This window comes from Dromiciops gliroides, chromosome 5, assembly GCF_019393635.1.
Source record: "Dromiciops gliroides isolate mDroGli1 chromosome 5, mDroGli1.pri, whole genome shotgun sequence".
Lineage (NCBI taxonomy): Eukaryota > Metazoa > Chordata > Mammalia > Microbiotheria > Microbiotheriidae > Dromiciops > Dromiciops gliroides.
The window spans coordinates 15,280,362-15,305,767 of record NC_057865.1 but is presented as its reverse complement, the minus strand read 5'-3'; the positions used below and the strand labels follow the sequence as shown (position 1 = coordinate 15,305,767).

The 25,406-nt window shown below is 48.2% G+C and overlaps 1 protein-coding gene across 4 annotated transcripts in view; it reads right to left on the bottom strand.

The window, feature by feature from the left end:
* PALS2 (protein associated with LIN7 2, MAGUK p55 family member) overlaps window positions 1-22,605 on the bottom strand; it is a 75,194-nt gene extending 52,589 nt beyond the window's left edge. For 3 of the 4 annotated variants that reach the window (XM_043969119.1, XM_043969118.1, XM_043969121.1), the window contains exon 1: window positions 22,427-22,605. The gene's annotated coding sequence lies outside the window, so the exon portion shown is untranslated. Of the gene's footprint in view, window positions 1-20,866; window positions 21,865-22,426 lie in introns of those variants that run through there. The other variant, XM_043969120.1, reaches the window with a different exon arrangement.
* Window positions 22,606-25,406: the final 2,801 nt, after the last annotated feature.

The window sequence follows — 25,406 nt, the reverse complement described above, 5'->3', positions numbered from 1 at the left end:
CTCGCTGGGCAGTAGCAGAAACCTCATCCCTCTTCTTCCACATTCTGTGCTCCCTGCCTGCCCTGCAGCTCCTTTCCTCAGAATGGCCTGTATTCCCTTCCCCCCCAATTCCTGCCGATCCTTTAAAACCCTCTTCAAATGCACTCTCCCCTCTGAAACTTAATTCCTCTCATTGGCAAGGATGTGGCGCTGTGTGAGAGGGATGGCAGGAGGCTGAGACCTGGGATGCAGTGATCACAGTCATGATTATTAGCCAACAATATCAATTAAGAGTCATTAATTACCCACATCATCGATGATTGTGGTGACGTGTGAGAAGACTGGAAAGGTGTGTTGGGTGACAAAGAGCTTTAGTGCCAACAAAGGAGGGTAAGTCTGACCCTGGGGGGCCCTAGATCTTGATGTACAGGGACGGGTGTGGTCAAACCCACACGCAAGGATGACAAGAGGCAAGGTTTTCTGCTGGAGGTGGGACACGGGCAGAAATCTAAAGGAAGAGCACGACTTGGGTGTGAGGAGGAAGCAAATCCTTCAGTTGAGTAAAGTCATGAGCCAAGAGGACAGGACTGGAAGTGAGGATGCTCACGATAAGCTGAAGGACCGCTGTGACTGATGGTTTTGTGCAGGAGAGAGACTGGAACAAGGTCCTGAAGCTTTCTAGCCTCCACAAGTCTCTGGAGAATAGGTCAAAAAGAAGTGTCAGATTTGCTCACTTCTCTAAGTAGCTAGCTCCCCTCTCCCTCAATTAAATTTCCATCCTTTCCCTAATTTATCACATCTTATTCAAATTATAAATCCATTCAGCAGAGACCATGTCTAATTCATTGTTTCTGTATATTATTTTATGGTACTTAATAAATGGAAATCAGCATTAGTCATAACAGTGATTAAAATTTAATTTTCTTTTGTGTGAGTGGGCAGGAGTAACCATTGTTCAGGTCTGAACATCAAAAGAGATGCTAATTCGGAAGAGTTTCTTCCAATAGCAAATTGAAATTCTTTTTCTGCTGAATGTGATCCCTGTGTGAGGGCAGAAATATGTGCAACACTAAATAAGAAAAGAGGACAGAGCCTTGTGGTCATTTGGTCAGGCCAGCCCCAGGGCAGGAGACATCTTTTTCCTAGAAGAAATCTGCTTTCCAAATCTTCACTGTCACTCAGGGCTCAGTTAAGCAGGACTAAAGTTAACTTTGGATCTGTAAACCTGGGTCCCTCCATCCTCATTCTGTTATGTGACTCATTTGTAAAACCACTGGACCAGATTAGATCTCTAGCTCTGATATTTTATGACTGTAAAAACAAGACCCACCCACCCCCCCCCTCCAGAAAAAAATACTCATTTCTCATTTTAAGGCCAAAGCACAACCTTAAAACCTTTCCTCTGAAAGTTCAGATCACTCTTTGCAAGTTCTTAAGCAGCTAAGACCATTCCTTGATAGAAGCAGCCACAGATAAGTCAATCTAATAATTCATTCGTTAGAAATGATAGGTCAGGCCATGTTTGCCAACTGTGTGTGCCCCACACTTGGAGAACACACTGAGCCTCTCTCTGGCTCCCAGATGCTCAGGGCCACTCAAGAGCCTGACTGGACAATCAAAATGGGCAACTCCAAGTGAATGCAGAGTAGACAGTTGACCCTCATTATCCGAGGGTTCCATGTCTGTGAACTGCCTACTCGCCACAATTTACTTGTAAGCCCAAATCAATACACATGGTGCTGTCTAGGTCATTTGTGGACATATGAGTAGCCCACACCCACCTTCCCAGCTAAAGTCCAACCAGGTGACACTCTGCCCTCTAGTTTTAGCTCTTAGGCTGTAAAAAACAAGTATTTTCCTGCAGTCTATTTAGTGCCACGTTTTTGCATTTTTATGCTTTTTGTTGGTGATTTCACTGTTTAAATGGCCCCTGAGTCCTGTGCTGAATTAGTGTTCCTAAGGCAAGAGGATTGTGATGTGCTGTCTGGAGAAAACATGCATGTTAAATAAGCTTCAGTCGGCCATGGGTGACATCACTGTTGGCCATGAGACCAATATTAATGAATCAACAACATGCGATGTGCAGAAAAAAGGAAGAAATAAACTGATCTGTCTGTGAAGTCCATTGCGATAGTGCTATAGTCGGCATGACCAGAGGGTTGCAAAAACCTACGCCTGCATTTCCCTGGGAGCAACAGTTCTGTATTTGTTCATTTAGTATTCCCAGGGACTTCACAGAGTACAACTACTGGGAATGATGAGAATCACTGCATACTGGGCAGACTACAGGATTCAGCAGGACAGGTATGACAAATGGTCAGTGAGCTGTCCCAGAAGTGAGCAGGAGAGGAACAGACTGGATTGCATTCAGAAAACTGAGGAACATTTACAAGCATCTTTTTAAAGACCCATAATCCCTTGGTAATGAGTCATAGAGTATCACAATCCCCAAAGAATCCACGGTACCTTCCAGTTTGAAAAGCACTGATCTTAATTTGCAGGTTACCTATTTGGCAATGAAGGAGCTCATTATAGGTGCAAATGTAGCTTATGTCTGAGGAGGAGGATGGTTGGTGTGTGTATGCATGGTATGCCTATAGTAAGTGGTGGAAAAGGTATCACAAAACATGACCAGAAAACAAGGCAGGGGATGCCACGCAGCATATAGTAGAGCCCCTGGTCCTCAGGGCTTCTAAGAAATAGAGCAGAAGCCAAGAATCTGCATCCTCAGCCAAAAGAGGCTTTCCCCCACTGGGAAGTCCTCCTCCCTGACTTACTTCCCTTTACTGGGGATCCTATGACCTATTCACAATCCTTGCCTCAAAGCACCCTGCAGTAGGGGAAGGAAGCTTAGAGTCCTATGTTGGAATCATCCATGAAGTCACCTTATTCAACAGAAAAAAAGTTACCTCAGCAGCTCTGTGGAGGATGTGCTGGAGTGGGGAAAAATCTTAAGACAGGAGCCCATTGCAATAGTCCAGGCACGGTGTGGCAAGGACCTAAGGTGGGCTGGCAGCTGAGGAAGTAAAGAGAAGGAGACAGATGCAGAGAAGCCAGGGAGGAAGAGACACTGGCAGTATTCGGCAACTGACTGGATTTGGGTGGGAGGGAGAGGCAGGAGTCCAGGAAATGCCAAGGCTGTGAACCTGGAAGACTGGAAGGATGCTGACCCCCTAGACAGAAAGAGTAAAGTTAAGAGGGTAGATTGGATTTGGAGAGAATAACGGGTTTCCTTCTGGACATAGTGAGCTCGGGATGCCTTCTGGACATGCAGTTCCAAACGTCCAACAAGCAGCTGGTGATTCATGACTGGATCTGGCTAGATGAATCCCTGAGCCACCTGCACACAGAAACAATTAAACCCAGGGGAGCTGAAGGTCGAGAGTGTAGAAAGAAGAAAGAGCCTCCACAATTGGGAGAAATGAGATGGGATGATCATTCGGCAATGGAGACTGAGGAGGGGCTCCCGTCCCCTCCCCCAGGAGAAGAGTCGTCAATAACACCAAATGCTGCAGAGATCAAGATAACAGATCTGGCCTGTACACGGTTGTCTGCGCACCGGCTCTCCTGTTCCACTGTAAGCTCCTTGAGGATTGGGATTGGTTTTTGCCTTTCCTAGTCTTCCTGGTGCTTAGCACACAGTAGTTCCTTAACAAATGCATATTAAAAACTGGGCGTGAGCTCTAGTGGCCATCTGAGTTATCACTGTGCAAAGCCAAACATGCTCTAAGTAGGCTTGCAAACAACTTCACTATTTCTTACTGAAATGACATTTGCCCCAAATATCCATCTCATGACAAATCCAAAATGCGCCGGTCGATCTCAGCTGTCACATCAAGGTGCTAGTTCTTAAATCAAACTTTGTCACGATTGATGTGACTGAAAAAGTACCAAGAAACAGGCTCTGAATTGAGGATGCACCTTCCCCTTTATGGACTTGAGGAGTAAGAATCACTGTGGGATAAATGACGGGGGAAATGACATCTCTGAGGATAAAAGCACCCTGGTCTAGGACCTGTTATACCCATCTCATGCAATGTATCCACATCACCATCAATGGTACAGACAGCAGTAGCAGGTGGACTCCAGTGTACATCACGGTCTTCTCTCTCCTAAACTCTACAAACAGCTAAGGTGGCAGCAAAGAGAAAACAATGGAAAGAGGCAGGAGGCTCTGGAATCAGAGGACCCGGGTTCAAATCCTACCCTTGCCACTTCACTATTACCAGGGGAATGTCATTTGACCTCCCTGGGCTGCAGTTCCTGCATCTCTAAGATGAGGGGAACAGACTAGATCACCCCGAGGTTCCTTTCAAGCATGTATTAAGCACTTGCTGTGTTGCCAGGCAGTATGCTAAGGATACAAATACAAAGACAGTCCTGTTCCTCCAGCCGCTCACATGGAGTGGATCCAACACAATCCAAGGCCAAGCACGCTCCCCAGAGGGAAGCCGCCACCTCAGGAGGTCGCTGCTTTCCAAATTATTGGTCATAACGTAGTGAGGAGGCGCCAAGTAACAGCCTATCCCTGCGAGCCTCCCCCAACCTTGGACATCACCAACAGGACACACCAAGTGCTATGTGACCAAAAGTCTTGCTCCAGAACAGCCTTTACAAAAAAAAAAAAAAAATCACAAAAAATAAAAACCTCACAACAAGCCTCATACAAATCACAAGTTACACAAAACAAGTGTGTAATCAAACATTTAGGTCACTTAAGCCTAAAGTAAAGAAGAAGACACCTGGGGGAATAAAGAGGTTTCATCGGAAAATAAATGGTTTTTAGTGCCTATTTAAAAAATTTTAAAATGCATTAAAAATGGCTGCTTTGAGCAATTTGTATCATGGACTAAACTCTTGGTGGCTCTCTTCATTATCGCTAGTAAGGCCTTGTCTCTGGGTGAGTCCGAGCCAGGCCTGCTGCAGCAGGTGCCAGCTAACTGTCCCTTTATTTATTTTCTTTTGTGAGGCAATTGGGGTTAAATGACTTGCCCAGGGTCACACAGCTAGTAGATGTCAAGTGTATGAGGCCAGATTTGAACTCAGGTCCTCCTGACTCCAGGGCAGGTACTCTATCTACTTCGCCACCTAGCCCCATAGCCATCCCTTTTGCAGTCCCTCCCCCTCTCCTCTCTCTCCAGTAATAATCACAACCACCACTGTACCCTCCACAAAGCCCATAGGTTCACAACTTGCAGCACCTACATTTTGGTCCCTTCATGTTTGAAGATTTGTTACCTATTCAGGAGGAACAAAGGTAAAGAGAAAACCCAATACAAGGAGGAAGACAGAAGTTGCACTCCAAGAAAACAAGAATAAAGTAGTAATGAGCAGCTAGGTAGTATAGTGGAGAGAGTACAGGAGTTAGAGTCTGCAAAATTTGAGTTCAAATCTGACTTTAAAAGTTAGTAGCTGTATGACCCTGGGTAGGTCACTTAACCCTGTTGGCCTCGGTTTCCTCACCTATAAACTGAGCTGGAGAAGGAAATGGCAAACCTCTCCAGTCTCTTTGCCAAGAAAACCCCAAATAGGGTCATAAAGAGTCAGGTACAGCTGAAACGACTGAACAAAAAGCAGCAAAATTCACTTCCAGTAACATGACAACAGGGATGGACAGGATAAAAAAATGGCCCTCTGGCTGTGAGGACTGTTTTCTAGTACAAGTGGTTCTGAGCCATAAGGATGAATTGATTAATAATCTGAAAAGTTTTGCACATGTCAAACGTGTAAGAAACAACGAATGTGATGCATTCTGAGAAACACAAGAAGTTGTAAAGGAATTTCATGATGAAAAGGGACACCAGCAGAACCATACCAACGCACACACGGATCACAATTATGAGAATCCTTTGATGGTGCCAAGGGCTAAGATCATAATTAGTTTAAAAAAAACTAATAATGGAAAAAAGCCATGACATGCACTTGAAATAATGCAATCCTGAACTATTTACACAAATGACAATATAAAACGGGAAATAGACAACAGGAATTAGATCAACGCTGACTGTCACGTTACATAGGTATTCAGAGTTGGAGAAAATTCAACAAGTGATAGGCTCCTGTGACAGCACTGGAAGAGACCTTCGATGTCATCTAGTACAACCTTTCCATTTTACAGATAAGGAAATTAAGACCACAGAGGCAGGGCACCTCAAGGAAGAGACCCAAGACCTTGTCTTCTGGGCAAGACAAACTGCCACCCTGAACCTGACCACCATCTCCCTTTGGACCCTGATGCAGACAGCTCAGGACCCATCAACCAAGGCACCTTGGGAACACCAATGCTTCCAGGCCAGTGTCCTTGGTCATTATCCTGGGAAGTCATGTCTGGTGAAGCCTGGACCAGCTCCTGAAGGAGCTGCAGTCATAGCAACTGAAGATCCCCAAAAGAAGGTTTTCGGCCCACTCAAATGGCTCAGCATCAGAAACTGACAGGCTCTTTTCAGTGAAAATGATATCAAAGAAGAAGCCTTGCCATGTGCTTTGCCGCTGTGCCCTAAGGACCAGGTGGCTTTCTTATCTGACCTGAAGCTGAAATCTTCCATGTGAACTCTCCCATTAGCAGGTGAGCTCCTGGAGAGCAGAGACTGTCAGACTTTTCTATTTGTCTCCCCAGTGCTTAGCATAGTGCTTTTCACACAGTAAGTGCTTAATAAATGCTTCAAGGACATACAGGCAGGACTTAAAGCCAGCTTCCACAACAAAGAGTCTTAGCCGGCAGCTTCCCGACTTATTGCCAAATCAAGAAAGATGGCTGCCAAAGGCAATATCAGATCAGAATAGAAAATCACTTGTAAAATCCTATGGAGAAGGATAATGGATAATTATGAACAATAGTATCTTATGAAGCAGAGAGAAACTTGGGAAGGCTAAACCAAATGAAAGAAAGGTTGATAAAACATCTAATCAAGCAATGTCATCTCAAGGGCACTTAAAGGTGAAAATACAAAAAGAGGGAAAAGATTTGTAGAACTCACTGGAACATTTTTTTCCTCCACCAAGGAAAGAAACACCACCAAACTTGGACCCTAACACTGAAATCCTGAATGTGCTTATGGGAGAGGCCGGAGAGGCACTAAGACAGGAAAAAGTCAGAATGGATCAAGGAGGTATGAAGAACATCCAGGCTGGAGGCTACCCAGTAGTGGGAACACCCAGGAATCAACAGACTAGGTGAAGGAATCTGAAGGAGGGAAAGACACCAAAGATGTACAATAAATGTTCACCCTTATGAATACCAAAAAAAGCCACCATGAGAACACCAGTGACTCCATTCGAACCTCTATGCCTCCTCTCTCATTTGTACAAAATCTCTGTGAACGTCAGCTAGACACTGATGGAGGTGTCCTCAGTGGCGATGTCAGTCAGGAACAAAGAAGCTTTTGTAAGCCATGTTCAACAACCTATCTCCACTATTTCATAACAGACTGAGATCCAGAGAATGCAAGGTCCCACTAAAATCAGTGTCTTTTGGGTACAACAAAGCATTGGATTCAGAGGGAGCAAAACCCCACCTTACAGGCTCCCTCTTCCAATAAGCTGTCTCATCTATACATAAAAAACATTGAGGATTTCTTGAAAGATAACAACAGAAGTAGCTTCACTCAATAACTGACATCAAGTGAGGGATTGACCAGGGAGATGTGTGCTCATCAAAGCCACTTGCCATGGTGAGGCAGGGCATTCAGTACAGAGTCCAAGCCCAAGAGGGAGTGATTACCTGGTGATGGTGAAGTCCTCCAGACATGCTTGTTTTCTGATGACATTGTGCTGATTACATCAAGTCCTGGAACATTGCAGAGCTCCCTGAAAGAGATCTATAATCACTTAAAGGAGGAGTTTGGTCTGCCCATCCACACGAGACCGACCAAGTGGATGAAGAATGCCTATTGCCCACCTACAACATGTATTTGGATGGACAACCTATTGTTCTTATCCATCAATATGGATGTGTGATAGATGGTAGAGATGGCTAAGTTGGGCCCAGGATCAAACAAGAGGAGAAAAGTGAACTGGATGGCCTTCAGGAAAACGTGGAGCTCCTTCAGTGACCCCGGCTTCCCATAAAAGCCAAGGGGCATCTTTTTAAAACCAACATAGCTACAAAACCCGGAATACAACAGACTTCAAAGAACTAAAAATGCGTCTCCCACAGAGGATAGTAGAGAGGCGGCTGGGAGGCAGGCAATCTTGTATGACCAATGAGAAGGGCACTGGATGTCTTCAAGAAGGAACTGTAGGACAAGAAAGAAAGATGGGCTGATAAAAAGGTCAACAAGTTGAATATTACACTGCTACCCTCTGGATGTCAGGACAAAGGAAGGAAGGCCACCTGCATACTGGGTGGACTAGCTGGGGTAAAGTTATAGGAGCAAGAAAATTCCAAAAATAAATGAGCATCGACAAAACACAGAAAATGCCCCCAAGAAAACAAAAAGAAATAAAGGAGACGCAAACAAAGCAATCTTGCTAGGACCCTGTACAAATATATATGTATATGTATACTGAAACCCCATGTAAAAGAATTTCATTTCTTACCCAAACCTCTTTCTTGCTCTTCCCTGCCAAGGAAGGCCACGTAAAAGCTTGCTGCCCATTTCCTTACTTAGGGGGGGGTGTTGAAGTCTCTACAACAGCCTCTTCTGACAGCCCCCTTTCCAGTATCCTCATCAGAGTGTTTCACTTTTAGTCTTCAGAATTCAGAAGAGCAAGTCTCTTTCTTGTCCCTCCTGTGCAGGCTTTGTGTTCCCCAGAGGCCTTAGCAATCAGCTCTCCCCAAACCTGCAATGCTACTCTGGGAGGTCGTCAGACTGCTGTTCTCAGGTTTCCTGTCCTTCTCCATCACAAAATCTAAGACCAAACCGGCACTTATAAACTTGTGGCAATAGAGAAAAGCCACTAATTTTTTAGTTTTCAAACAAGCTATTCATTGGTGGGCCATGGGTCATCACAACCAATATTTTCTTTATGTGGCTTTTCCAAATCAACATTTTAAAAAAATTTAACTAGTTCCTACTCCTAGGGCAAAGAAGCCAAGGTAAATGTTACAAGATGTTTTTGGAGGAATCTTCAAATTGAGGGAAAAGATCAAAATAATGAACGCACACCAAAGTACACAAAGATATCTTTAGCCCAAAGAGGCATGACAATAGAAAGGAAGGAACATTGACCTGAGGAATTGGTTCCAGTCTTGGCTTTACCACTACCTGGGTATGTGACCTTTGGCAATTTTTTTTTTTTGGTGGGGCAATGAGGATTAAGTGACTTGCCCAAGGTCACACAGCTAGTAAATGTCAAGTGTCTGACGCCGGATTTGAGCTCACGTCCTCCTGAATCCAGGGCCGGTGCTCTATTCACTGTGTCACGTGGCTGCCCCCCCCCCACCTTTGGCAATTCAATGGACAAACACTTGAGGGCCTACTGAGTCACTTAACCTTTTGCTGACACTTCCCTTCATGTGCAAAATGAGAAGGGATGACAAGATTATCTCCAAAGGTCCCCTGCCACCTGGAATTAACACTCTGTAATATAATCAGTAATACCATTTAAAATATGAATATAAATTCCCATTACTTCTTTCAACATGAGCTCATTTGGCAAGAATTCTTCCTTATTTACCTTAAGCTCACACAATGAAAGGCAAAATCTTAACAGTGTCCTCTATTACCAGAAACATCTCTTCCATTCTAAAACAGAAGACCTTTCGATTATGGCCAGAGCTAAAATTCTATTACAATAAACAACAAAAAACTCTAGGAAGAAAACATGTCCATGAGGCAGGAAAAGGGCCACAGGTGTTTCACCTACCACCATTCTGCAACATCCATGTTTCTAAATCTCTGTCAGTATAATAATTATGATTAAAAACCTGAGTCCTGTTCATTCAGTTCCCACCACTGGGCGAGGAGCTAGGTGTGGTAAGCACTATGGGAGACAACCATTTCTCAGTATCCCCTCACCCAAGTAAGTGGCAATTGGTGCTGGGGGCCTCCTGGAAGTTCTGATAACATTAACGGAGGAAGTCGAACTGCCGAAACTCCTCCCACAGGTGCAATGCATCTTGACCAGTAAGTCTACCACCTGAGAAGAGGAAAGACACAGGAACAGGGCGGTGCAAAGTGGCTGCTCAAGCAACATTCCCTCTCCCACCGAAAACCCCAGCTCACAGATGGGCCTCCACTTACCCGTAACAAAAGCTCGGCCCTGTCCTTGCAGTATGTTACTGCACTGCTGGTGCTCAAGAGCCTCCCTGCTATCTGCGCCAAGGTTTCTATGTGAGCACTCCAGTGAGGGCCACTGGAAACGCTTCTCAAGTGGGTTCATTCCAACTCTGCAACGGGAGCCATTAGGGATGGCTTTCTCACCCAGCGCAGGGCTGAGGGGCCGGGAGTCCTCTCAATTCTCCTCCTTCCCCCTCTTCCCCACTGCCCTTCCGTCATCCCTTTCCAGAATCTCCTTCCTCAGTCCCCCACATTCCCAACACCACTCAGATGGTGACCATACTCTAGCTACAGCGGAAAACTCTCCAATACCTTTTTGGTTTTTGCCTGTTAACAATGTGTGACTGAAATGAAATTATTCCCGATTACATTAAAGAAAAAAATAAGGAATGCTATCGTGAGGTGCTTCCACTGATGATTACATGTATGGGAAATACCACCAAAATAAAATTCCCTCGTATTTCATTTCCTAATCGAACCAATGTGATTACATGCTTCTTCATCAAAATGCCTTGCTCACTGGGGGACCAGTCTGAGACTCCTGACTAACAGCCAAAGGCAGTCGATTCCAGGTCTCAAACAAGGTGAAGAGCAGGGGCTGCAGGAGGCCTGAGGCCAGAAGGCCTGCCTCCAGGGCCTTTAGTCATTGATCGATGACTATTTGCTGAGCCCAGTTTTTGGAGCTCCGGCCAGAGGAGGGCAAAAGCAGGCCCTCCCCTCAAGGGGCTTCTGGGCTAACTGGTGAGGCAACAGACTGGGTACTAGGGCCTTGTGAGAGACAGACAGAGGGGATGGAAGCTTATGGAATAATCTAGCATGGTAATAATCAGTAAAAGAGGGGAAGTAAATGGAAAAGAACCAGCAGCTGGATGTAAGCTCTTTGAGGGGACTATATTCTTTCTCTCTTGTAGCCCACAATACCTTGTACGTAGTAAGTGTTTATTTAATAAACACTCAAATTATGTTAAAAAAAGATAACTTGCTGTATGTGTCCAGTCATTTGCCCATTCTCTGTAAAAAGTCTAACAAGTTTAGAAGGCCTGATAAAAGATTGGGTGAAAAAGGCTGCAAGAGTATGCTGAGTTTCTTCATGTGCATGGTTTACAGTGGCTATCTAGAGAAACAGAAATTCTTTAGGGAAAAGGAAAAGGTGAATTACACAAATAAAATCAACTAGTGAGAAGCATTTTAAACATTCATTCCATAGCTATTTATTAACAAGCGCCAACTATGTGCAAGGCCAAAGGGGACCTATCAGAATACACTAAATTCAGATCAAGTCACTGGTACTGGGGCATGTATGGCTGGTAAAGTAGCTGAATCATATATCCCTTAGTGACTACGCAGATACAAGAGCAGAATTATTCTTCTAGACGAGCATTTTAAATGGGCCTGACCTGCAGCAGAAAGGATGTGGCATATACTGAAGAGCACGGCCAATAACCATTCCAAATATTAGTTAAGTTTTAAGTTCTTAAAAGGACACGTGGGGGGCAGCTAGGGGGCGCAGTGGATGGAGCACCGGCCCTGGAGTCAGGAGGACCTGAGTTCAAATTCGGCCTCAGACACTTGACACTTACTAGCTGTGTGACCCTGGGCAAGTCACTGTGTGACCCTCATTGCCCCACAAAAAAATTAAATTAGATTTTTAAAAAAAGGACACGTAAAGTAGCCCACCTGAAGCCCTGGAGAAGAAGCATGGTGGAGTTTCCAAGTGTTTTGTGACTGTACCGCACCAACTAAGCTTCTTGAGCCGTCATTATCTTCTAGTATTGGTGAGTTGCACCGCGTTAGGCCTTCTTTCCTTGTTCTCTTTTCCTAGCCCCCCAATCCCAAATATAACACCTACTGGAGTACACATAAAATCATCACAGACATCTTCCTTTTGACATAGAATATTATTAGAGATAGAAGGGATTTAATTGGAAAACACTTTATTTCACATTTCCAATTATGATACTATGGTTTTAGTTATGTTAGGCCTTCTTTGAAAATACATCCAGTCTTCCAAAGGACTCGTGATGGAAAATGCTCTCTACACCCAGAACTATGGAATCTGAACGAAGATTGAAGTGTACTAGCTTCCCTTTTTTGTTTTTTCTTTCTCAGGGTTTTTTCCTTTTGTTCTGATTCTTCTCTCACAACACGACTAATGTGGAGGGAAATATGTTTGACATGATTGTACTGTATTACCTATATCAGATTGTTTATTGGCCTTGGGAGGGGGGAAGGAAAGGAGAACAATTTAGAAGTTATAATCTTACAAAAATTAATGTTAAATTATTAAGTGAAATACATAAGCATCTACATCTACATCCAGTCTTAAGACAGTTAAATCAAATGCTGTCACTTACTTTTTTTCTTACGAAATTCCAAAGAATGCCAAGCCATGATAAACACTTTCTTTAAATCAGCGAGCATGGAGAGTGAGGACTAGGACACCATGATGTACAAGCAGCTGGATTTTGGAGACATTAAGGTAAGGGCCAAGTCCCTCACCCAGAGAGTGGCATGGAGAACGATCTCCCTGGAAGGCCTTGGAAGCCCACTCACCTCAGCAGGGAGCCGGGCAGCCATTCCCTTTGTGAGGTCACAGTAGCGTGGCATTATATTATGCCAGGATACCTAGAGCAGACCCAGGCCGCGCTAATACCACACCAACCCATTTTTAGCATCAACAATGTTAACTTCGGAGAATTCACGCTGACTACACCTGCTTTAAGAGAATTAAGCAGCTCCAAGGTAAGGAAAGAGAAACCCGCAGGAGGACCTTTCTCAGAAGCAGTGTCTCAGCTTCTGCATGCCCTCCTCCATTTGCTAACACATATACAGAGGAGAGAAACTCTCCCTACAACCAGGCTGGATGAATAAAAGCATCTTATTACCTCGATGAAGTATGCTTTTTAATTTCAATAGATCACAGACCCAAATCGAATTCACTGAAACTTTAAAACCAACAAATCAATTCTACTTCTCAAAGTAAAGCTATGGCACTGAGCTCTAGCCAACCAAAATGCCAAGAAGTGATCAGTGTATTTCTGAAGTGAGCCTGCATTACTAAAGGCTGGGGATATACAGAAAGGGGAGAATTAGGCCACAGCTGCATATAGTTAAGTAAAGACAAAATATATGCAAAGTCAATACAAAGTCTTTGTTAAGGGGAGAAGAGGGGCGGCTAGGTAGCAGTGGATAAAGCACCAGCCCTGGATTCAGGAAGACCTGAGTTCAAATTTGACCTCAGATGCTTGACACTAGCTGTGTGACCCTGGGCAAGTCACTTAACCCTCACTGCCCTGCCCCCCCCCCCAAAAAAAAAAGAAGGGGAGAAGAGAATGGGAAGATGTGGAAAGGTCTCATACAGGGGTGCCCAGAATGGGAACCTAGAAGGGAAGCAGGGACTCAGAAGCAGAGGTGGGCAAAGAAGGCATCTCCACCTTGGGAAGGGGCCAATGTCACAGGGAGGCCAAGGAAGATGAAGCCTGGAAAAGATCACTGCATCCACCAATGAGAAAGCCATGGAGAAACCCCTGGGCAAGATCAGGAGGACCTAAGAGAAGTCTGGAGCAAAGGCTCTGAGAGGGGGGGTCTGAGAGGGGAGGCCTTCGGGCAGACAACTTTTACAGAATGTCTAATGGGAGTGGAAGGCCCGTGACAGCACCTGAAAAGTCCGAGGCAGAATGATAGGAGACTGGGCGAAAGGGAAGGACAGCCCAAGCAAGGTGCTGGCTGGACAAGAGGGTCCAACAGGCTTGGGGGGGGGGAGGAGAGAGAGAAGCCTGCTGGTGTTGAGGGCCTCAATCAGGCCTAGGGGTCTGTGCAGCTGGGGAGTGTGGGAATGGAGCTGATGGGGGGGGGCAGGAAAAGGTCTGGAACAGTTAGTTGTGAAGAGTGAGATAAGAGGGAAGTAAACAGAAGAAATAGAGTATCTTCAACTAGTAAAGGAAACATTTTCACTTCCACTGAACATCGAATGCCCAAGCATCTAAGTATCTCTTAGGTAACCAACCCTGCCATGCTCTACCAGGAATCCTAATAATTATGCCAGTGGCTGACGTCTGTACAGTGCTTTAAAATGGGCCCGGTGCTTATCCCACATGAAGATCCCAACAATGCAGAGAGGTCAGGACTGAAGTTAGGATTAACCCCATTTTCCTGTGGCTCAGACAGGTGACTGGCCATGTCTCCACTCGTACAACTGGTGTCAGAGACAGGATCTGTACCCAGGCCTTCTGGGCTCCAAGTCAAGAACTCTATGTGTTCATTAGGCCAGTGAGGTGACAGCCCCCCAGCCCCCACTCTGAAGGACTTCAGAATCTCCTGGGGAGATTCACACAGTAGAAAACAGTAGAGAACAAAGCATTGCTGTTAATAGGATCACATGCTCAATCACAGTTAAAGCTGGAAAAGGATTTCAGGGCACACCTGCCTCATTGCCCACATGAAGAAACTGAGGTTTTGTCACCCCAAGTGACAGTGGCAAGTCCAGACTTCTTCTCCCTTCTCTGTTTTCCCCCCTCCTCTGCTCCAAGAAGTTCCCTCACTTCTACCCTGGAGCAAACAGACCTGCCCTTTCAGGTGCTTTGAGTTAAATCAGCTCCTTCCTCCCCAAGCCCAGGAGCAGGGGGCCCCCTCACTCTCCCATTTCTGAGGAGGAAGGCCAAAGCAGTGGCCTCCAGGCCCCAGCACACAACACCCCTCGTCTAAGAGCTGAGCCTTAGAAGACTTTGCTCCACCTCCGTCGGCACAAGCACAACTATTCGATAAGCCTGCCCGCTCAATGGATTCCAAATTGCACAATGTACAGCAGAGATACTAAGTGGTGTGAGGGTCTGCCGAGGAGCAGGCCAAGCCCGGACACAGCACCTGCAGAGGCAGCCAGAGACTAGAGATGCCACGCCCATCACAGGAATGTGGAAAGGAGTCTTGGCTAAGCCAGGGACACACAACCAGGGGAAGAGATGGCCACATGGCCCCCACGTGGACTTATTGGACGCCTGACTGAGAAGACACTTCAACCAAGCAGTTGTAATTTCACAACCTGGGGAATTCCCAGTCCGGAAACTCCATCCACAGAAGCAGCTAACAATCGATCTCCAATATGACTTGGGTGACTTCCACAGGGTCACACAGCTTGTGTACATCTGTGTGTGTGCATAAATACATACATATGCATCAAAGGCAAGATCTGATGGAGAATTTTTGACTCAAAGCCCAACATCCTCCCAGCTGTGGCACATGCTGCCTCTACCACAGGCCCCGGGAAATGGAGACCTCAGCCTTTTTTTTTTCTTCACTCAGTAGGAGGGAAGGAGCTGTAAAGAACTTTAGGGCTTTAGGGGCGAGAAATCCAGAGGAAAGCTCAGAAAACCCCACCAACCTACCTCACAGGGAATTCGTCTGCATGGACTGTGACTAGGAAAGAAAGGCAGGTAAGCAACCAGTTCAAAGACGGTCTGCAAGGAGGCCCCAGAAGCCCATATTTAGAACCAGAAGGGGCCTCTGACCCAGCTCTCATTACACAGAATGGGAAATGGAGACCAAAGGTGCTTAAGTGATTTGTCCCATCTGATGGGAGACATCAACCCAGGTCTCTCTGACCCCAAACCCAATGCCCTCCCTGCCCTGCACAGTGCTGGGTCACCCCTCAAACAGACCCAAAGAGAAAAAGAAACTCATCGACCTCATTGCTTTAGCAAAACCAGAAATTGCTGAGAAGTGCCAGGCTGGATGGAGAGAAAGAAAGAGGCAACTAGGAGCAGCAGCACCAGTTGGATGTGTGGGAGGCCCCTGGCCTGGGTGGGGGGTGGGGGGAGACACTTCCCTGCAGCTGACACCCCATGCTGGGAGGTCCAGCAAGCACAGAGGGCTCATTTGACAGATGACTGAGCTGGAGAGTCTGGGGACCTGCCCAGGTTCCTGCAGTTAGCATTCATGGGGGGAGGCAAGGAACCCCAGGCCTTCCTGGTTCCTGGTCTGGCCCTTCGGTCCCTTATTGTATGAGGCCTTTCAGAAAGTCTGTTCCCCAAGACTGATTTTGGGGGGACTCAAGCAAGCAAGCAGTGGCTCAGAACCCACCATGCTTCAGGTTGGTGGCTGGAATCAAGAAAAATATCCAACTTTCCCTCTCAACCAGGAGCTTCTCTTACAACAGGGAGACAGCAGTGGGTCACAGAGGTGAGGACAGACTGGAGACAGATAAGCTGATGGGGGGTGGGGCACAGAGAAGGACCAGGAAAGGCTTCCTAGTCCCCAATAAAGTCAAGCATCCCTGCTGGAGGTGAGCAGGGCGCATCCCAGGCATGAGGGACAGCCGGTACAAAAGCCCAGAAGTGGGAGATGCAGCATTACAGCAGAAAGACAGCTGGGCTAAAGGGAATGGAGGGAACAAATGGGAAATCACCAGGCTGAGAGAAGCCTTAAAGGCCAAATGGGAACTCGGATTTGATCTCTGAGGTCAGTTACCAGCTGGCCCTGGAGCTGGGGAGGCAGGGGAAGACCTTTGCTTCAAAAACATCACCCGGGCAGCTGGGTAAAGGATGGACTGATGACGTGCGACAGTGCTCTGGGCCTGCTGACCAAGACCATCACCCAGCTAGTTTAGGTCTGATGTTGGAATAAAAACAAATTGATTTGTTCAAACGAGATAATATTTGGAAAGTGTGTGGGCCAGTGCCTAGGACGCGCTATATAAATACTAGTGATTAGTTGCTACTATTACAAAATGATAGTGGGCAGGTCATACGACAGTTAAAGGAGAAGCATGTTGGCCAAGGAAATGCATTAAGGCCCCCAGAATACATTCTGCCCAAGGAAGCCCCGATGGCTTCTGCAACTGCCCATCACAGGCCCCAGGTGGAGCCTCCAGGAAGTCCTCAGGGGAACCCAGAAATGGTGTTACTTGCCTGGGATTTTATTCCACTGAGCTCAGTACATCTCAGGGATGGTCTAAATACCTTTTAAGGAAAAACTAGCCTGACCTGAAAGGGGGCAGGGGCAGGCTAGTGCTTCTCCCCTCCCCCAGACAGGGGGCTCATGTAGGAAGCAGGTGAGAGGTTGAGGGCCTCACCCAGGGTGGCACCTGGGTGAGTGGAGGGAAGGGGCATCCAGGAGCCAACAGGCCTGCCTTCTTTCTAGAGGCCAACCACCCACAAGCACTTAGCAAGGTTCTATGCACTAGAAAATCAAGGGAACAACTAAGAAAGAGTCAATCTCTACTCAAAAGGAGTTTCTATTCAAATGTCTGCAATAAAGAAAGGCTAAAAAGTCAATCAATCTGAGTGAGATGAGCAGAACCAGAAGAACATTGTACACAGTATCATCAACATTGCGTGTTGACCTACTGTGATGGACTATATTCTTCTCACCAATGCAATGGTACAGAAGAGTTCCAGGGAACTCATGATAGAAGAGGATCTCCAAATCCAAGAAAAAAAAAAGAAAGAAAGAACTGTGGAGTATAGATGCTGATTGAACCATATTATTTCTTTTGTTTTGGGTGCTGTTGGTTTTTTTTTTTTCTTTCTATTTTGAGGTTTTGCATCACTGCTCTGATTCTTTCTCTTGTAACAGGATTAATGCAGAAATAGGATTAATGTGTATATATGTGTGTATATATATGTGTGTGTGTGTATATATATATATATGTATGTATATGTATAGAGATATATAGATATAACCTATATCAGATTACCTGCTGTCTAGGGGAGGGGGGAAGGAGGGGTGGGAGGGAGAAAAATCTGAAATTGTAAAGCATGTATAAGCAGAAGTTGAGAACTATCTTTACATGTAATGGAAAAAATAAAATACCTCATACATTAAAAAAAAAAAAAACAGGGAAATGAACAACAACAAAAAAAAAGTCAATCAATCCAAGTGGCCTGGCAGGGAGGGTGCTAGCCTTGGGGAGAAGCTGAGCTGAGTCTCAAAGGGAGGCTTCAAGGGAGGGCCTGACCTGAACAAAAGCTCGGTGGATGGGCTCCCTAGGAGGCTGAAAAGGTAGGCAAGGGCCAGGTGGGGGAAAGCTTTGGCAGCTAAACAGAGACCTTGGGACTGAACCCCGAGGGCAAAAGGAGTCATTGGCACTGACCAAGTCCCAGCTGACCCCATCCTCTCCAGCCTCCATGAACACCTCCTTGGCAGTGCCAGCGGCAATGGGCAGAGACTGGAGGTGGGGAGAGCAATGGGGAAGCTGCCACGATGCTCTAGATGCGAGGTGATGCAGGTCTGAACAAAGGCACTGGGCATGTGCAGAGCTAAGGGGCTGCAGTGGGTACATGGCCAGGGAGCTAACAACAGTAACAGCATCTCATTTCACCTTCTGGAGGACCCTGAGAAGCAGGGGCGATTCTCCCCATCTAGAGATGAAGAGTCTGAGGCACCAACTCAAGCTGGGTTTGCATTTGGGCCTGAGCCTCCAACTGGATACTAGGCAGTGAGAAGTCCAGCGGGACTCCCAGCTAGCTGATAAGCCTGGGATGCCAAAAGGACGCTGGTGCCTCCCACCGAAACGGGCGAGTATGGAAGAGGCAGCTCTGCAGGGGAAGCGACCAGGTGCAACTGAGCATCCTGAGTTGGAGCTGTTTCCAGGAAACTCTGTCCCTCAGTGAGGGAGCGGGATTCTCCTGGGGAGAGCAGCTTGGACCAGTCGGGCCCCACAGTCCCTGCTTTCAGCACCGACGGCTGGATGGCAGAGACGGGCTGTGGCAGGCCAAAGACACAACAACCTCCCCAAACAACTGGACTCTCAGGGACTCAGGCACAGCTTTGACTCCAGTAGAGCTGAACAAATGCCACCTGCTCAGCCTGAAGGCACGGCTGCTCTTCCCAGCCCATCACCTTCCTCCCTTTGCTGTCCTCCCCATGCTACCCGCTGGCTCCGTACCTGCCAGTCCTCGGGCTCACACATCTCCCATTTCTGACCTGGAGGCCAGTGCCCCATGCCTGGAATGCCCTGTCCTCTAGCTTCTCGGCCTTGCTCTGAGACTCGGCCTGTCCCAGTCTCCCGTGACCCTCCCAGGGCCTTCCCTGAAGTTAGCTTGCACATGTTGTCCCCGGTTGGAACAGAAGCTCCCTGAAGGTAGGGACCATTCTTGGTTTTGCTTTGTACCCCCAGAGTCTGGCACCTATTGAGCACTTAACTGAATCCTTGGCTCTCCCCCCAAGATGGGAACAGTCCTGGCCTAGGTGAAGCAGAAGAGATCTAAGCCTCTTTGGACATAGCAACGGTCAAGGAATACTTCCAGAAAGAACCAAAGGGGCAAAGGTAAGGAATGTCACAGAAGGAAAGCCAGGCGAGCCTGGATTGCTGACGCTACCACAGCTCTGCCCCCATTTCTCAGGCCTGCTAAGTGAATGAGGCAGAGCAGGTTTTATATTAGCCAAGGAAACACTCTTCCACTGGCAAAAAGAAGGCTAGAGATGAGATCTTGATCGTCAAAAATTCAATCAAATGATTCTTCCGTGATTCTTGCCGATTCTAGCTGTATTTTTATTCCCTGTAAACATTCTATAAACAATATCTTTTGCTTCCTGGGCTTTTCCTACGGTCTAATTAGGAAGAATGATATTAAAGCCAATGCACTGAATAGAAACATAAACCTCTCTCCCAGCTGACTCCAAATGCTTTTGAGCTTTGTGGCGGGTATCACTGACAGCTTGCTGTTCAAAGCAGTTGACTTGAGTTCCAATCTTGTCTCTATTATGATAAGGAAAGAACTTCCTCATACTGTGGGTGTTAAAAAAATTGGCACGAATTACACGAGATGCTTCGAAATCTCCTTCTCTAGAATCTTTTAAAAATAGGCCACCCATCTGCTTGGGAGACTTTGGAGACAGAGCCTCTCTGGAAAGGGGGAAGGTCTCCCCAGATCTCTTCCAGACTTCTTTCCCTTTGTGGGGGGCTTTTCCCAGGTAGCTTCCCCACCGGGTGCCTAAGTGAGCAGTCAGGCTTTTGGAGAAAGCTCAGAAGTTATCTCAGAAGCTACAAATGCAGCTACCAATGGCCAGGCTCTATAGTTAAACCATTTACAGTAAACCTGGGAGCAGACAGGCCATTTCTCTAAAAAGGCCTTCTAAGAGTTTTGTATGTTTTAAGGGGGGGGGGGGGGAATCACCAGACACCTTGATCAGAATGTGCTGTTGTCTACTCCCTCAACCAACATAGTGCTAGCAATCTGGCCAACTGCCCAGGCATGATTAACAGCTAGTATATGTGAACAAGGGTTATGGTCAATCTAAATTGTACTATCTCCCCCCAGTGGTTACATATATTTAGCAGGGAGACTGGAATACCGGCCAGTTCCTTTCGACTCTAGAGAAGTCCGGCTGCCCCAAATCATAGGCTACCGCCCCCCCCCCCAACCCCCACAGGAAGGAGAGAAGAAGAGACCACACAAAAGGAATAAAAAGACTGAATTCAAAACTAACATCATATACTGTAGCGGAGGGATATTCAAATGGGGCAAATGCTTTGGGGTGGGGGAGGCATGGGGAGGGTGTCTACACCTCAAGCAAATTCAAATGAGTTTTCCAATGCAATCTCATTTTAGTCTTGGCAGTCAGAACATTATCCCAAGACCTCAAAGCAGGGGCCCTTCAAGCACTAAATTCTCTATCATTGGAAATCCCCAAAGATCATGTACAAAGTTATAGTTATTATAGAGACTCACCTGGCAGAGAAAAACTGCTGACATCAGCATGCCTCTGTTCCTCTTGCTTGTATTACAAAATAGTCAGTTTCAGAATTACCTAGAAATTCCTGCTCTGCCCTCCCTCCCTCCTTCCTTCCCCAGGCAGAGGGAACAGATGGGTTTTCTATGTCTCCCCTGTCGATTCTTCTCTTAGTTCCTTATTAGATAGCCTCTGACTCTTTTAAATCCCAGGGTATTGAATGGTTTCAGAAGTGAGCCCTAGAAGCCGGCTGAGGCCAGCTTTCTGAAAGCAAAGGTCTACCCTGAAAAGCTAAGCATGAAATAAACTGTTCTTTTGCACGCAGCAGTGAAAGGACGTGAAACATCAGACCCACAACTGCATTTTAAAAAATACTTTGTTTCCAAGTCATGACACAGGCAAATGCACGATTCTAATTCTTTGGGGCTATCAGGAGAAATCCGAATCAGAAGTTATGAAAGGTTGCTGGTCAGCCCTCCGGGTCAGAATTTAGCCTGGAATGAAGACTCAGTAAATCTGTCTTTGAACATTTTAATTCTGTAAATAAAGACCATGAACCCACAATCCGATGGGGGGGGGTGATATTTGGAGAATGCTGCAGTTTTGCTGTTTGAATATCTGGATTTTTCCAGTGATAATTAACTATAATCCAAATTCATCTAGAAATCCTGCCACCCCAGGGGAGAAATGGAATTGATTAGGGTCCACCAGAGAAGGCATCCAAGGCAAAGGCAGAGTTTGTCCCAGGCACGGATTGCTGCATATGCTCAGTCTTTCCCGGAGGCCAGCTATTTGTCACTAACGTGGACATTAAGACAGTCCTGGACTAGATGAGGAGAACGCCCAGGGATAGGGGAGCGCTGCAGGTTATGTAAGAGGTGACCTCAAAACAACTACAGCCCCCCAAGTTCTCGGCTAATTCGGGATGAGGGCTGCCCCTTCCCCGGGGCAGGAAAAGTGAGGCCTCCCAGGCGGGGATCCCCAAGGAGGGGCTGGGGAGGCCGGGCGGACGGCGGGGTCGAGGGGCACAGGTCCGGCAGTGGCCGGAGCGCCCGCCGGGCACGCCCGCCCGCCCGCGTGCCCTCACTGCAGCAGTGTGGGCGCAGTCAGCCGGGCACCGGGCGCTCCCCCAGGAAAAGGCGCACGCACGCACGCACGCACACAGCCGGGCTCCCCACTAACTCCGGGGGGCGCCTCCACGGCCGGGAGCCGGGTGTGCGCGGGGGGCCACCCCCCGCAGGCGCCCCGCGGAGGAGGAAACGCCAGGAGTGGGGGGGGAGAAGGGGAGGGGGCGCCCTCTCGGGGGAGTTGGGGTCGCCGAGCCCCAGCTCAGCCCGACTCCGCTTGCCGGCCGGGGCGAGACCCCCCCCCACCCCCCGCCCCGGGGCGCAGCTCGGCTCCGCTCTGGGGAAGGGGGAGGGGAGGGGGCGCTCCGCTCCGCCCCGGCCTCGGGGGAGGGGGCGCGGGCCGAGCCCGGGGTGCCCGCCCGCCCAGCCCGTTAGCCGCGGAGGGGGCGGGCAGCCCCGCAGCCACGCGCGCACACGCACTCGCTCACTCACCGGCTCGCGCCCCGATCGCCCAGCCGCCGCCGCCGCCGCTCCAGCCCCCGCGCCCCTGGCCGCCGCCGGTGCCCCCTCAGCTGCTGCCGCCGCCGCGGCCGATGCCCCCCATGGGCCAAGCCCGGCGCCGGACTGGAGGCGGGCAGAGGCGCCGCGGCTGCGCTCCCTTCGGCTCGGCTCGCGTGTCCCCGCGCGGCGCGGCGCCCGCCTGCCGGCCCTCCCTCCCTCCCTCTTGCCCTCGCGCGCTCGCTCGCTCACGCGCCGCCCCCCGGACCCGCCCCCGCCGCCGCCGCCGCGCGCAGCCGCCCCGCCCCCGGGAGCCGCGCGGGCCCGCGGGCCCCTTGCGCGTGCGCCGGCAGGGCCGGCGGGCGGGGGCGCGCGGGGGTTCGGCGGCTGCCCTCGGCTGCTCTTTGCTGCCCCCTGCCGGGCTCGCGCTTCGTCCGCGCCCCCGCGAGCCATCCGCTGACCCCGCCCCCCCGCCTGCGCTCCGCGTGGCTCCGTCTGGCTTCGGGAGCGCGGGCGGCCACGTGGGGCCCCGGGGTGGCCAGCGTTCTCCCCCGCCCCCTTTCCCTCCCTCCCCTCCCTCTCTGTCCCCCTTTCCCCCCTCCCCCCCATCCCCGCGCGCCTACTGCCACCCGGGTTGGAGCTGTGGGAACTCCCAAGGGAGGAAAATCTCTGAGTGTGTACTGGGGAACTGACCTAGAGAGGCTCGTAGTAGGAGCCTAATCAATGCCCCTTGGCTGCCGGCCTCCCCAGGGGGGCGGGCGTCCAAGCCGCCTCAGGGGGACACCCCCTTTGCACCTTAGAGGCTCAGAGTTTCCTGGAACACTGAGAGGTTATGCAGCAATAATGAGCAATAGCTCCAATAAATAATTATAAAGCACCTACTGTGTGCCAGGCCCTGCGTGCTAAGCGCCACAAAATCGGGTCTCCTCTGCTCTTCACTTCAGCTCTGGGGGGTATCCCCACTTCTAAGACTGGCAGAATCCGAGTGACTTGACCAGTCATCCAAGGCGAGCCTCTCCTTCCTGCTCCAGGACTGCTTCTTTCCATGTGTAATAAAAACAATAAAGTGTTCCCTCCTTGAGGGCTAGAGCTCTGCTGCTTTTTACAGAGGGCCCCAAATAAAGCTTCAAACCCGATGAAGACTTTTGGAATATCCTGTTTTATATTCGACCCTTGGCACTTGTGGCTGTTTGCTTGGGCTTGTGGGAATGGACTGGGGGTGTCCCATTCATTATAGTGCCGAACTCTCAGGTTGGAACATTCCTTTCAATGATGCAAGTTACCAGCACCTATGACTACTGTATGAGTCTAGGGCAAAGGTCATAGCTCACAGCCTCCTACTTAAAAGGGGTTTAAATGCAGCCTCAAACACTGACTAGCTTCACAGAAGGGCTTATATCTCCAGTTTACATATGGCAGCACTTAAGCCCTTCGTGAATGATTGTCAGTAGATCGGTTAGCTGGGTGACCTTGGGCAGTTGCTCCTTGGGTTGTGGAAGCCTGAGTCCTCTTATCTACAAAGCAAACAATGGAATGGGAATGGGAGGTGGTGTTCCTAGGGTGGTTGTGAGAGGGAATGAAAGGATTTAGGTTGGCAAACTTTAAAGTGCCTAGTCAACGGTGAGTTGTTATTTTCTCTTTGTACCCTGCAGTCTTGAAGAGTTGGCTGAGGCAGTTACTGGGCCAGGATCACAGACAGGACTTAAACCTGCCTCTTTCTGACTCCAAACCAGGCCCTCTATTCACTGCCCACTTGGCTGCCTCTCCAATATTTACGAAGCATTACTATGTGTGAGGGGGTGGGGAGGGTGGGGAGACAATAAGCATCCCTCCTTCTTCCTGCTACTGGGAGAACTGACTGTTCACAGATAAGTAGAAACAAGATTACACAGAAGAGAAGAGAAGGAAACAAGTATTAATAAAACATCTCCTTTGTTCCAGGCACAAGCTAAGTGCTTTACAAATAGATCTCATTTGAACCTTACCCCAACCCTAGCAATAGGGGCAATTAATATCACTTTTTTCTAGCTCAGGAAACTGAGGCTAACAGAGGTTAAATGACTTGACCAGAGTCATTGCAAGAATTTGAACTCAGGTCTTCCTAACTTCAGGTTCAATTTACCACCTACCCGCTTCAGATCAATGCCTGCCGAAGGAATGAATGGAGACAGTTTGGGAAGGAAAAGAGCATCTTTCCCCTCCCCCCTCCCCCGTCCAACAGCATTGGTACTTTACAGATATTTCCTCAGTTGATCCCCGGTTACAGCCTCTATGACCTCGGGTGAATCACTGTCCTTCTCCACTGTATAATGAAAGGGTTGAACTCAAAGGCCTACAAGGTCCTTCCCAGCTCTGAGTCTAGAATCCTGTGATACAAAAAAAAACCTTGTGAGATAAGTGTGCCTGTGGTATTGCCCGGATAGTGGGGAGGTGGACTTGTCCATGGTCCTGGAGCCTGCTTCTGATGGCAGGATCACAGAGTTTCAAGATTTTGGAGGCATCTAGTCCAGTGCTATCATTTTATAGATGAAGAACTTGGGTACAGAGAGGTTAAGCGACTTGCTTGGGCTCACTCAGCCAGGGTCAGGATTCTTCTGACCTTCAAGCCCAGCCTTTTGAACACCATGCCACCTGTCACCAAACTCTCCTTTGATGACTAAAGTATGAGTTGGTCTCCCTTCTAGAAGAAAAGGCAAAAGGTCTGGAGTAATGCTTCTCCATCCTCCAGGTTATCAGACAGTATGCAGTGTTCCTTAAAAGAAAAAAAAAGAAGCAATGAAAGAATAGATTCATGGTAGAGGAAAGAGGCAGCAGAGGGAGAAGAATGCTTGGAATAAGACTCTGAATGTGTCAGGTGAATCATCTCTGATCTGGGGGGAAGTTCTTTGTTCACTCAAGAATGATGATGTTGAACGGTTAAGTAATAATGCCATATGATGCCATAGGACAACTCCTAGAGCAGCAAAACCCACAG